This window comes from Stigmatopora argus, chromosome 1 (assembly GCF_051989625.1).
Source record: "Stigmatopora argus isolate UIUO_Sarg chromosome 1, RoL_Sarg_1.0, whole genome shotgun sequence".
NCBI classification, from domain to species: Eukaryota; Metazoa; Chordata; class Actinopteri; order Syngnathiformes; family Syngnathidae; genus Stigmatopora; species Stigmatopora argus.
Window position 1 is genome coordinate 16,086,426 of NC_135387.1, and position 12,175 is coordinate 16,098,600.

The window sequence follows — 12,175 nt, forward strand, 5'->3', positions numbered from 1 at the left end:
GCAGACTGAAATATTTATTTTCCTGACAACAAATATGATGTAATACGTTTGTCTTGCAACAGAGTAGAAAAATACAAGGCCTTGATGGTGCTTCTTTCCGTGCATATACTTGGGAGACTCTCATCAAACAATGTCTGTTTTTTATTATTTCTCTTGTTTGGTGGGCTGTGTTGATGTAACTCATTGCAACTGTCTTCAGGGGATTCCTTCCGTCATCTATTTGATGTGATGATAAGCATAATTGGGCCAAAATGCGGAGTTGTCTGATAGAGCTGCACACGGATTTTATTTAGAAAGAGGACCCTGTCACTGCCATCTCGAACATGCTTGGGCAAATGTGCAAGAAGCTTAAAGGGATGCTGGAAAAATGGGGTCTTCTTTGAAATGCCACAATTAATTGCTATGCTTTGTCCCCAACGCATGGATGATTAAATGTGCTCCTAAACTGCTCTGATTTGTGGGGGCACCTTGCCGATTTTATTTGCCACTGTTAACATTTTCATTCGTGCATTATGCATGGTGCTGTGGGCCAAGGAAGTGCTGCAAACAAATGGCCTGAGGGATCGGCGTAAACACAGTGTGCCATAAGGGCGAGGCGAGTGGTAGTTGAGCGCCGCTGCAATCAGCTAGTCTTAACACACAAACGAGACAGCCCCTCTGCAGCTGTCTACTGTCACTTCTATCCAATATTCCAAACTATTGGCTAGAAATTTGCAGATATAAATTGAAAATGGGAAGACAGGAGTTGGGGTTTAATATTAATCAACACTGAATGCATGTCTGATGGAATATTCCTGTCTAATTGAATATGATTCGTCCTCTTTCAGCATGTATAGGCTAAGGTCACTTTCACTAGTTAAATGTGACAGCTAAAGCAATGCTCTGCCGGTTCCTTTGTGTTAAGGGATTTTAGTTCGTCATTGCAATAATCAGTGACTGATGGAAGCCTTAGTGTTTTTTGAAGGCATGCCAAGTCACATGTTCTCCCGTTCGAACATGAAACACACAGAAAAGAACAATCTGATTTTACACATTCAAGGCATATTAATACTGTGATTAGGATTCACTTGATCATGGCTCTTGACTGTTAAAAGAGTGAGGATGTATCCACGTACTATTCGAGGTGTCAGCTAATATGATATCAGCTCAGGGTGTCCACCCGCTCACCTCTGGCTGAAAATGCAAATCCAAATGCAAATGACATCTAGCCAGTGGACAGCTCTCAATACAACTAATGTCACATTATACGTAGTAGATGTATCACAGGCATTTTTCCCCCCCAAGAAATAGTGTTCCAGCACATGAAAATGCTCAGCTTGGCATGAACTATAAATAATGCTCTTGGCAGTGTAAAGACAGTCAGTATTGGATTTTATGGCCTGACCTTTAAAACATTATTGTTTTTTTGTGATAAATTTACACTGAACACAGGCATTCAACACATCTCCATAAGACAACAAAACAAAACCATCTTGTTGAGTTTCCAGTTCAAGTGTCACATGTTGCCTGGTAGATACAGAAAATCTGTTTTAGTGGACTGGAGAGAAGTGTTAAATAGGTGGCGACCAGCTCATTAGGATGCCTTTCCAAGCATGAAAAATGACCTTTTCCCATCTAATTGTAGTTATAGATAGTTGACGGGAACCCAAGCAATACCAGAACCTGTACATTGACAAGGATCACTGGAAACAATTAGCTTTACATTTCAATAGTCAGTTAACAAGTTGTTTCTATTAACAGTTTCAATGCATATTTTTTCTTTGTTCTTGCTCAAGTCAAGGATTTTTATATAGTGGTTCCACAGTAAATATGTAATTATTCCTGACCACTATACAGTAGTTGGGAAATGCTATACCATATATACAGTAAAATGCAGTAAACAGTAAACCGTATGAGTGTGAGTGTGAATGGTTGTCCGTCTCCTGGTGCCCTGTGACATGCTGGTAACCAATTTAGAGTGTCCCCCGCCTACCGCGCATCGTTAGCTGGGTTAGGCTCCAGCACCACCCTTGTGGAGACAAGCGATATGGAAAATGAATGAATAATTTATAGTAACAATTTGATTGGCTGGGAACCAATTAACAGTGTCTTACTGGTCATAGTTGGCTGGGATATGTTCGAGCACCCCAGCGACTCTTGTGAGAGGGTAAAAGAGTTTCAGAAAAGGAATGAATGAACCAATGTTAGTAATTTATATTTAATCTAGTTCGATTTTCTTACAAGAAAATTGTATTTTTTAACCTAATAATTAACTGCTATGCTCACAAAGATTTTTTTTCATCAAGATTATTTTTTATGGCTCTGCAATGTTTTGACCAATCATTTGAGAATGTAGAAGATATTCGAGTGCTTACGAATGTGATGCACATCTGTCAAAGAGCCTGGGGGGTGAAAAGCGGCATATAACAAGGCAACAAATGCTGATCTGGAACTTCTCTGCAGCAAAATAAAATATGGCTCAAGTTTTCATTAAGATCCTATTGATTAGCTTTTGCTAGGAATGAATTATGGAAGACATTAAATACAAGGGAAAATCTTTTTATGTCTTTGCTTAGGCCATGCCAGATTCTCCCTTTGCCTTGTTTACCTCATGTTTGCTCACTCCAACAGGAAGTTTTGTTTCTCTACATTTTAGATCAAGTTTTAATAGCCAAGTAACATTTTGTCATATAAAGTTCTTAAGAAACTTTTGGCTGAGATCACTTGCAGAGACCATCCAGCATCTTTAAGTTAAGCAATTTTAATTAACGCTAGTCTCTCAACCTTTTTCCAATTTCAAAAAGGATCCAGAAATGTAAAACTATTTTCACCTCGTATATTTTGTGGCTCATGATGTAATTTTTTTTTCCTCTTTACCTTTTTTTTAATTCTTATTTTTTACAATTTTTAATGGCAATAATTAAAAGTACATTTTGCACTTAACAATAGTTTAAAAAGTTAACATGAATTTAACCTTTTGTGCCCTTATCTTGTTGGCAAAGGTAAAAAAATTGAAAATTCCAGTGGCTATCATGAGAGTACCTTATTGTAGCAATGTAATAGATGGTAAAATTTAATTGCAAATAGATGTATTTCGTTGCTTTGAGTTTGGCATGAAGTCAAACTGTTTTATTTACCAACATCTATGCAGTTGTACAGGACAAGTTCTAGGGGCAAATGATAACAACAAACAAAACAAGGGATTGTGTTACATAAAGTACGTATTATGTTTAAGAAAAAAAAACAAAAAAACTCACCTTGTTCAGATGGCAAGTACTTTATAAGCCAGGTGTTTTGCCCCAGGCCATTTCCTGTAGATAAATGTGCTATATTCTTTAAAACATTCTGTGGATATTCTATACAAGTCCCCACAGCTGAGAAACCAAAAGTTGCTTTATTACACTTTCCTATCTTTGTCAGGCAGACCTTTGAGTTTACGTTTTCATGTAATTATAGTGCGCTTACACAAGACTGGCACAAATTAGCACTTTGAGAGGAAAAATCAATGGCTCTTTGCCCAACATTACTGGGACGGATATGATAAACACACATACCGGAATGCTTGCAAAATGCAAAAGTGTGTCGACATTTTGATGGAGGAAATGTTTAGGAGGATGGCCATCGATGTAGTCCACACTGCTATAAAACCTTGGAGATTCTGATTCCTTATTTTTTTAATAGAATAAGGAATAAAATAATATATATTTGTATTCAAATATAGCCAACCAACTATAGTCAGCAGGCGGAGGGATACCTTCAATTGGTTCCCAGCCAATCACAGGGCACATTTACGATCACACTCATACCCAGGAGCAAATTAAAGTGTGGAACAAGCCTAACATGCATGTTTTTGGAATGTGGGAGGAAACCGGAGTACTCGGAGAAAACGTACGGAGGCCCGGGAGCACATGCAATCGCCACGTAGGAAGGATAAATCCTGGGATTGAACCCTCGATCTCAGAACTGTGAAGTGGACGTACTAACCACATCCATCGGTCCATCTCATGAGCTCCATACTGTAAATTAATTTTCTTTCCCTCTTAAATGTATGGAATTGTGAAAAATATTCCAGGCACACTACCACCATATAATAAGTAGTGTAATGTATGAGTTAAAACAGTGTTTGCCATTCCGATGCCATGAAATAACATTCTGAGAATGGAGGGTTGGACAGTCAGAACTAAAACAAGGACACAAATCCTTCCTATTACATGTGGAATTTCATAGTCCTCCACACAAGAGCCCATTGTTATGATTTGTAGAGAGAAGAGAGTGACTGTCTTTATTCGATCTGCTACACATTTGCTAACTTTCATCTCACAAAGTCAGTTTACTCAGGAAAGCATTGTTGAAATCAGGCAATCAAAGCTATTACAGACAGTCCACATTCATATACACAGTTTATTCAATGTGTATATGCTCTGCCTGTGCGGTAATCAATATATGCCAAGAAATACTGTATGCATTGCACTTAGCGTAAGATCACAGCAGAAAATAACAATAAGTAATCTTGTGTCATTTAGCTGTTCTATGCAAAGTAATGCAATCATCTAATGTTTAGTGTAATGCATCAATCATGCAAAAATCTATTGTTGCATTAGCCGTGAAAGAACAATAATAATAAAAATGCTATAATGGTTCTGGCTTCCTTGTCATAAATCACACTTTGAGGCTGGGAAGCGAGGATCTTAACTTGCTATTTTAGCTTGTCCCTGCAGCACTGCTGAATGTTTGAATACTGAAAACTATACAATCCATTAAAAACAAAAAACTCAAAATGCTAAATTTTCATTTGGTAACTTTTAACCCAAAGTGCTTGGAAACACAGTGTGACGTAACCTCCATCTAAACATGACCCAACACCTTGTATAATGACATAAAGCAGTTTTTTGTTTGATAGCCACTCAGCACTTGACTGTAAATCAAGCTTAAATGCATAAAAACAGTGCAGACTTTTCGATTTATTGCTACATTACAAATCCTCTCAGACAAATATTAAAATAGGAACCAAATCAGTAGTGAGTTCAGTCTTGGAAGTTGACAGGCTATCTGAATTTACATCAGTATTAACATTGGAATAATAACACAGCTCTCAACATATGCCTGGATATGGTCCAAGTGTGTATATCTCTCATGTATCAACAAAATGCTAATAGAATCAACTCATTATCACGGTGTAGTTTACTTGGCAATGGTTGACCATTACACCAAGATATATACTGTACTTCACATGTTGTAAATGTGAGCATGCGAGCTTGACACACACTTTCTATCCGCGTGAATGTCATTACCAACCCAGTTTTGTCACAAATGTTTCTATTAGATAATAGGTGTACTGTCAACCTTTAGAAGTGATCGTCTCTGAGTGGTGCTCTGACTACTGTATGAAGAGTATGCACTCTGCCTGGAAAGTGGGTGGAGAAGATAATATTATGAAAGCAGAAAAAAAGCCTGCATTATTAAACCTTTTTCATTGCCATAATCTTCCATTTTGAACCTTAAAGTCAGCAGAACAACAAAACAAATCATTTTGGGAGGAAAATACAAGTATTTTAATGCCCCCAAGCAAAACTAATTAAAGACGACACCCAATTTACATAAATAAGCATTACAATCTGCATGTGTGCACAAGGGAATAGGGTGAGAAAAGAAAGCAATATTTTGCAGTCTGCTAATTTCATTTTATTCATGATTTAGGCTTAATAACGATTTATTTTGAGGGGGAGAGAAAATAATCAAAGGGGAAAATTGAACTATCTCCAAAGATGCAGCAGCTCTATTCAAAAGAATCCTTCCGAGTCACCAGATGACTCCTAATCTGGAGTGGCACTGCCTGGCCCCACTCCAACTCCTTGAAAGGTAACAAAAAAAGATGAGGAAGAAAAATAAAAAAATATTTTAAACGCGAGCAATATATATTAGTATGCAGTTCTTGCATCAAGTAGACAATTAATGGCGTCGTCTGATAATGACGGCAATTGTAGCACAAATGGGGTGTTGAAATAGCAAACAACGGGCACAAGCCATGTAATGGGGTTTTATTAATTACCCAAGGTTCATACTATGAGCAGTCTTTAGGATTTACTGCGACCATGCCGGCTGGTGGAAAGGGGTCAATAAGTCCAACCTGACATTAAAAGGGTCACATTGGACTCTACACTAGTACCAACCTGGCAGTCAGTGACTTATTTTAATGATCCATTTGGGACATTTTTTCACAGTAGTTGATGTATTACATAAGTTCTTTTCAGTTAACACCAAGAGAACAGACATCAAATTTTCCAAAACATTTTATGCCTGTTACTATACCACTTCTCCAAGGCTGAAAAATAAAACATTTTCACCATTGGTTGTCAAAATGTATCTCAAAGTAAAAGCTTATCCGGGTGAAGAGTGTTTAAAAGACAGTCTCATTGTGAAGATTTATCCAGGTGAAGGGTGTTTAAAAGACAGTTTTACTGTGAAGACCGACAACTCAACTGCTCATACAATGGTCTTTCCATTGGTCTGGCATTCTTATCAACAAAGATTTTTGTAGAATCAGGTCATGACTAGGATATTTTTATTCTTTTTTGGGGGGGGGCAAAAAAAACGCACACAAAAAATATTTATTTTTAATCATTTGTTACATGTGGTAAAATAAGTTGCTTTTAGCAAAACGATCAGCTAATAGAAAACACAAATCAACATATGTTAGACTAGTCAGGTAGGATAGATCATTCACACATCAACTTATCAACAAGACAGGTTTGATTAAAAGTCCTTTTTATTACTCACTGCATTCTTAATGGATGCCAGACTTTCAAAATGGAAGAAACAATTAGAGGTTTACTGCTTTGTGGGCGATGCTGATTTATATAAATCACTGCACGGGTGTAAATTTTCCAATAAAGGACTGAACCACTCTTGGCATACATAATTAACATGTCCGTATTTGGTACACACTGTCAAATGCATCTCTTTTAATTGGAAGGACTCAAAAGTCACACCAATACAGACTCACTCAATCAACAGATTAGAGGTGCTTGATGGGAATTTTAAATCGTTTTTCCAACTATTCGCTTTAAAGCTACTAATTATACTTTGTTTCCCGAGCCCAAAAATAGAAAAAAAAATGCCCACGGCAAGCAAAGATTACAACCTACAGTATATTCCACATTATTGTAGTATATTTAAATAAAATACCTTTTTTCTGTTAAATTGGTTATTGTTACGATACTATACGTACATATGCTCTTCCAAGAGTCTGGAATCCTAATCTTAAATCTTTCATAAAACATTGCTCTCAAAATGTGTAGCCCAGGTTTTATTTATTATGGTTTAGTTATGTCGAGCATGTCATTCTCAAATACTGTATGAAATAAAATATTGTTAAGAGCTTTTGCTTCTGCGGTATGCTACATATCAAATTTGGACCCATCAGACCAAAACACAGATTGTAAAGCTTGGCCCAAACAAATTTCTTCTGCATCTTGCTTCTCCTTAGAATTTGTTTCCTAGCAGCTATTTTACTACAAAGGCCTGATCCTCGCAGTGTCTCCTTAACACTTGATCGAGAGTTGGATCTGCAGATAGAATTCTCTGTGGGATTCATCTGGTCTCTGATCTAAGATGCTGTTAACTTGCGATTTCTGAGGCTGGTGACTCGGATCACTTATCCTCAACAGACAGTTCAGAGATTCAGATTTAATTTGTCATGAACAATCATCAGCCGATACCTAGTGAACATGCACACGTGGTGTTTTTCATGAATGCATGAAACTTAACCCCATCCTCTTCTCAGATTCAATGAGATGTGACAATTTAATTTGTAAAAAACTTTTTTGAAGTCAGTGATTTAAAAGCTAAAGTCAAAAATCTGTGCTATGAAAATTTACCCACAAGCATTTTATAAAGAGCCTTTGTAAACATTATGATAACCACACACTGACACTCTAAAACTAGGCAGCTGGGTTTTATTTGTCAGGGAAACCCAACAATTTGGGGAACACTTTGTAAACACTAAAGACTTGATGAAACATACTGTGTGCGGTGTATTGTTGGTACAAGATGTATCAAAACCGCTCGTTTTATATACCTGAAAACACATGAAATATTTTTGATGTTTTCATTAAATACTTTTTCTAGTTTTGTCAGCAAATATAGCAAGGGGAAAACATTTACTAGTATAATTGTGAGCCTTTCCAGTACAAGTGATACCTTTTTGCAAATGTGACTTTTTCAAAAAGGTATCACTTGTACTGGAAAGGCTCACAATTATACAGGTGGCCCGACGGCTTCAGGGGTTAGCACGTCGGCCTCAGACCTCTGGGGTCCTGGATTCAAATCCAGGTCGGTCCACCTGTGTGGAGTCTGCATTAAATTTGTTGAAAACATAATCTTTTTCAAAATCCTCTATGTCCATGTCATTTATGTGCCAGAATTTGGCATTTTAGAAATTGAATGGATTATAATTTTTGTGAAACACATTCCTAAAACCACTCATAACAGTCAGTCGCTCAACAGTTAAAACATTTCACCTAGTTTTGATTGCATGTTTTTATCCTCAAAATCAAAATATGCACTCTTTTAGAAGCTTCCCTTGTTCACATGTTCTGACAAGGTTTCTGCAAGTCTCTTGGCTCCAGATTGTGTTTACTGCATTACTGTGTATTTTAGTAAGTGTGCCTTCTGGAAAATACCAACTTATAAAAACAGCTGCATAACATCCAGTCAAATAGGGGAAAAATGGGATGATTGCTTCCTTCTTGATGTTATGTTTCATTTCACTTGAATAGAGCTTAATCTATCCAAGACACAGTGAGTGCAAATTTGCTAAACAGGCAGCCACTCAGTGGATTTCAGTTCAAACAATTTTTAGTAGCATAGATGCTGATGCTGTTCTATTAGTGTATTTTGTTTCGTAACTGTATAATTTGATTTTTTTTTTTACAGTATAGTTATTGGGAAAGATGTGAAAGATTTGTAACACAAAATATTTTTATAGAGCAAGAACCTGAGACAACATGCCTCCTTCACTTGTGAAATACTGTTTTTGCTTTTTGTTAGCGTTTTTTAGTATCTGATCCCTGGGTGTGTTACATTCTTTTGCAAGATGTGAGCTCATGTGTGAAAAATGTATTGAACAACAGTCATGCCATAACATATCAAAATCATAAATATATATATTTTTATAATCTCAATATTATTTTCTTTTTCGAAATGAGCCATATCTAGAAATATGCAATGAATATACTCTTCCTCTTCCTCTTGTCCTCTTTTAGTGTTAAGTTATACTGTAACCAATGTTGACAGCATTCTTCAGCGGTGACACACAAGCAGATCCAAGCGTGCAGACAGTATCATCTAAACTACACAATGGTCAATGTTTCGGCATATCAACACTATCATAAGTACAGTGGTACCTTGAGATACGAGCTTAATGCATTCCGGGACTGAGGTCGTATGTCGATTTACTGGTATCTCAAATCAACCCATAGAAATGAACTAAAAACAAATTAATTCGTTCCAACCCTCTGAAAAAAACAGGATATTGGAATGGAAAAACATTTTTATTTGTTTTAATTCAACATCTATTAACAGAGTAACAAATAACTAGTGGTTATGATGTTAGCTCTTTGCTCCGCCTCCACCCTGACTTTCAGCTGCAGTTTTTAAAAGGAACCTATCGAGGGTTGTTTGCTTTTGTCTACCCTTCAAAATATTCCAAAAATGATGTACACAAATGTCTTCACAATAGTATAACGCACGACCACTTTCCAACGGGAAGTAGTATACTCTTCTCGTATTGGCGAGCAAGCTCCACCACGCGTACACCATTCTGCACTGACTAACGGGGAACCCCCCCCCCCCGAAAAAATGCAACACTCCACCCAGGGCTCGTAGAGACATTTACACGAGGGTGTTGCGGCGAGATGATGTTCTCATAAGCGGCCTCCTGCGTAGGCTATATGCTCATATATCAAAATTTGTCTCGTATGTCAAGGTAAATATTTGCTCGAATTATCACTGGTATCTCAAATTCCTCGTATGTCGGGGCACTCGTATGTCAACGTATTACTGTATGAGCATTTTAATGTAATTTTACGAAACAAGAAATATGGGCCAAAATCAGGTGTGTTACCTTAGGTGTTTCAAACAAACTGGTAATGATATTTCTGAAGAATATAAGAATGACACAACTATATTGAGAAAGACAGCTGCTGCTGGTCACAGTCTTCAATCATTTTTCCTTACCATTTATCGTCACAAGATTTGCGAACTGGCTGGAGCTTATTAGACCCGACTGTGGGCAGTAATTGGGGGACACCCTGAATTGGTGGCCACTCAATCACAGGGCATAATGAGATGAGCAAACACCCTTGCTCACACTCATACCTAGGGATTGGGATATTTTAAGTGTTCAACCAGCCTAGTATGCATGTTTTTAGGATGTAGGAGAAAACCAGAGTACCCGGAGAAAACCCATTCAAGCACAGGGAGAACGTGCAAACTCCACAAAGGAAAGTCAGAACCCACCTTGGAGTGAACCCCTGATCTCAGAAAGTTCTAACCACTCTTCTATCATGCCACCTGTCGATAGGGTCAGTTTCATATGAATTTGTGTGGGACTTTTGACATTTGGTAGTCCACATTCTCGTTTGTCGTTCTCACACCAACAGCTCCATTACAAGGGATATTGAGCAACATCATGAAAAGTATCAACTTTTAATAATTGATAATTAAGCCGTTGTGATACTGACTTAATTGAGAATGTAATAAGCAATTGTAATTATTTCATTTGATAAAGACTTTCATTACCATGGTTATTTAAAACTGTTAATTAACAATAATTGAAATGCCCCCCATTGGAGTTTCAACACAAATTTTCATGAATCTGTCTATTCAAAGGCAAAACGATCACGGAATGATTTGCATTTTTGCCTCACAGTTCAGAGGTCTTGGGTTCATAGAAAACAGGCAAACAAACAAAAAAAATGTTAATTTTACGTGACGATGGATCATTCCCTCTGGCACCTCTGTGGAACAGCACGGTGGTGATAAATTACTACTTCAGAGTTTAGGAATTTACAAGCAATACTCACAGTTGATTCCGCCCTCAGTAGTACACCCTTAAAGTTTTAACACATCTTCCCTTTTACACAAACTTTACATACAATAAAATTGTTTTCTATATACTTAATCAATCAAATAATTAATCTAAAAAGTATCCAGAATTATTAAAACAATGACATTTGTTTTATTAGAGCCAAAATGTGGTCTCATATGTGAAGTACTGGTTGCTCTGCTATGGTTTGAACCTGCCCCTCTGTTTTGTGGAACAACATAATTGTCTCCAGCAAGCACACAAGCAGCATGCACCAGTCATGATACCCCAAGGCCTAGATTAATTAAGACATGAAAACCCATGAGCAGAGAGCATTCAGCAGGTGCCTGTTTGCTTTGCCATGGGACTTGTTTTTGGCACTGGTGCAGATTGTAAATCAACAATTAAGTTACAGTTTTATTTTTTGTTTTACTAAACTGACATTGGCAATATAGCCTACCCTTTCTTTTCTTTTTTACTCTATCGTATTCATAATTTCCCAAAATTACTATCATAGTTGTTGTTTCCAAGTTGGTATTCCCACACCAAAAGACTCAGAATTGACGATAGACTTGCATATTGGTGGGGCTTTGGCACCAGGTATGGTTGTTGTAGGACCCTAATGTAACATACAGAACAAGCTGAGTAATCGGCCATGTTTATAATGTTCCTTCAAAGCCAGGATGCATAGCAGCGAAGGCCAGTGTTTTTTGACGGGGGAATTTTGACCCAAGTTTTGCAGGGTTGTATAATCTACTGGTGGCTGGACAGAGGATGCTGACACCTTCTGTTTTAATTCTAACGTCACTTTCAATTAAATGTGCGGAAGCAGAATATGGGCCTGAACAATAGGCAAATGTGATCTAGCTAAAATTATGGGCTGAAACGATCTTGGAGTCTGACAACCAACCAGACATTGTGTACATTTTCAGGAGGAATTGTGCTTTTTCTATACTGAAACAGTTATGGAAAAAATATCTCAAGATTTTTTCCCCCCAAATCCCTTCAATTCTCTATACAGTAATACCTCGACATACGAGTGCCCCGACATGCGAGCAATTTGAGATACGGGTAAAATTTTGAGCAAATATTTATCGTGAGATACAAGAC

General features: G+C 37.4%; 1 protein-coding gene across 11 annotated transcripts in view; it reads left to right on the forward strand.

The window, feature by feature from the left end:
- Positions 1 to 12,175, forward strand: part of casz1 (castor zinc finger 1) — a 152,559-nt gene that overhangs the window by 12,357 nt on the left and 128,027 nt on the right. The window lies entirely within an intron of this gene.